General features: G+C 34.2%; 1 protein-coding gene across 1 annotated transcript in view; it reads left to right on the top strand.

Annotated features, from left to right (window-relative positions):
* Positions 1-2,623, top strand: part of LOC107300301 (tetratricopeptide repeat protein 37-like) — a gene marked incomplete at its 3' end in the record, with an annotated part of 23,985 nt that overhangs the window by 11,678 nt on the left and 9,684 nt on the right. The window lies entirely within an intron of this gene.

The following is a 2,623-nucleotide window of genomic DNA, read 5'->3' as shown; positions in this document are numbered from 1 at the left end:
CTTAGTGTCCAGATGACCACATGCTGATCAGTTTTATGACCTTGGTTTGCATTTTGTTCCTTTGCTTAAAATCTTCCATCTTTGCTAACATAGTGATAATTACCTAGATGGGACGTAAAACCTTCCAGCGTCTTCTTTGGGTGAATATATTCTGTTCATCAAAAAGAAGAAATCATTGTCTTGTATATTTTCAAAGATACTGTGTTTATTATTTTCAAACTGATCATGAACACTTATAGGCCATCTGTAAGAAAGGGGTAAGGGGCCATATAATCAGAAACGTCCTTATTAGTACATGTTGTATAGGCTATTATAAATTATTGTTAGCTATATAATAATTCCTCTGTTTTTTGTTAAAGAAGAAGCAAAGAATCATAGGTTTATTCTAGAGGTACAAGTTATAAAAAGAACAAAATACAAAAGATTACCTGAAGTTAAAAATTAATTGATACAGGGTTTTCTATGTATATTTGATAAAATGCCCGCAGCATTAGAAGCTTAAATTGACAGTTAAAAACTGGAACTAAGAGATATCCAGGATATACTGTAAGCCTTTACACAAGAACATGTGGGCAGTAATGACAAGAAGGTATACTTAAGGGATAAAGAAAAACAAAAAATGTTACAGATCCCTAAATCTGTATCAAAATTGCCTAAAAGAAACAAAGATTGTATAAGCCAAGACACAAGTAAACAAGGCAAAAGATGGAGATAGCAAAAAGGCTTTACATTAACCTAAGGAATGAAACACAAGAAATTAAGAATTGTATCAAACTGATCAGCAATAGGTCACCTGGAGATTGACTATATATTGTTTCATAAGGAGAAGCCAAAGTCAGAGCAATAAGTAAGGTTCATTAAAAAAAAGGTTCATAATTCCAGTTCATTGGGTCTCAGAGTTTCCAGGATTCTCATCTTTGCCAAATAAGTCTTCAAAGGAAAAGAAGCCAACCAAAAACACCTATATGTTCAAAAATTTGGGAGTTGTTAGGAGTAGGAAGAAAATGAGAAGGGCATCTGTTTTAATAACTGTAATATACGGCTTGCATTTATGTTAAGCAGTAGACCTTGAACCCATAATAAAGCCAATTTGATGTCGCAGTAAAGACACCAAGTTAGAAACCAGTAGACTATGTGTTTTACAGGTAGTTCTCACTTACCAACTGCCTTGTTTACCAACTATTTGCAGTTACAATGGTGATAAAGTAATTTTGTGACCAGTCCGCAAATTTATCACTTTCATGGGTCTAAAGCAAAGCAAAGCTAAAGTAGCATCATAAGCACAGTCATGGTTTCACTCATCAACCACTTTACTTAATGAGTTGCCAGCCCCAACTGAAGTTGCTGAACGAAGACTACCTATGGTCCCACATTAGTTACAAAGCCAACTGTGTGATCTTGAATGAGTCACTCTTTCTCACTCCTTGAAAGGAGGCAGTGGCAAACCACTTCCAAAAATTTGCCAAGAAAACTGTAGGGACTAGTCCAGACAGTCATCAGGACTCAAGACTGACTTGAAGGTATGCCTGCATGCATGCACATACAAATCAAGTACATAACTTTCCTGGGACACTTGTATGTCATATAATCTTCAAATAATATTTTCTGGCCTCCTTTTAATTGCTATCTGTTAACTGTAATAGTGTAATATTTAGGATGAATAATCTAAATAAGATTAATTAACTCTGTAAGGTCACTCACATTAATGTTACCTGCATCACAAATTAAAGTGCCATTAATGGACTTTATCCAATGGAAAGACAACCCCGAAGCAATATATACTATAATGAACAAAGAAACAGGGTAATTAATTTTGGTCTACATAAGCAAAGAAACGTGTTTTTTAAAAAATTGACCATTGGTATATATATGAAGAAATGATAGTAAATTGAAAAAAAAGTTTCAGAATTGATAGTAATAAATGAGAAACGTTTGTAACTAAAATAGCCAATATAATTTTACTCATGCTGAAATGCAAGAATGGGAAGTCTATTTTTATGAAGCCCTCATTTAACAATCATTTATTTAATACCGATTCAAATTTACTGAAAAAGTGGTACCAGTCCTCAAAATTGCAGCCATTGTTGTGCCCCATTTCTCATGATTACATTTTGGGCAACCAGCCTGCATTGTGATTGTGAATTGTGACCTTCTCTGCTGGCTTCTGACAAGCAAAGTCAAGGGGAAGCCAAATGAAGTCCTCATTTAACAAACCATGTGGTCCTTGCTTAATGATGGCAACTGGAACTGCCAGAACTGCTGTTGCTAAGTGGCACGGTCACGTGATCTTTCAACTTATGACCTTGTCACTTAACAACAGTTTCCAGTCCCAATTAGCATCTTTTTTTTTTTTTTTTTTTTTAGAAAATTTTTATTATTTTCATCATAAGAAAAAAAAACACATCACAAGTACTTCACAATATTATATTAAAAAAAAACCCCACCACCCACCCACCCACCCCCCGGACTTCCCAAACCTAATCCCAGGATAGTATTCAAATATAAGTAAACAAATATTAATATCCCTAACCCCACAAAGTATACTATTCTACATGAGTAGGTACAATATATTAAAGAAAAAGAAAAACAAGTTAACTAAAAACCTAGATTATATTCCACCACT

Source organism: Protobothrops mucrosquamatus, unplaced genomic scaffold (genome assembly GCF_001527695.2).
Source record: "Protobothrops mucrosquamatus isolate PMUCROS unplaced genomic scaffold, P.Mucros_1.0 scaffold6616, whole genome shotgun sequence".
NCBI classification, from domain to species: Eukaryota; Metazoa; Chordata; class Lepidosauria; order Squamata; family Viperidae; genus Protobothrops; species Protobothrops mucrosquamatus.
Note: the sequence above shows the minus strand (reverse complement) of the source record. Positions and strands in the feature narration are given on the sequence as shown.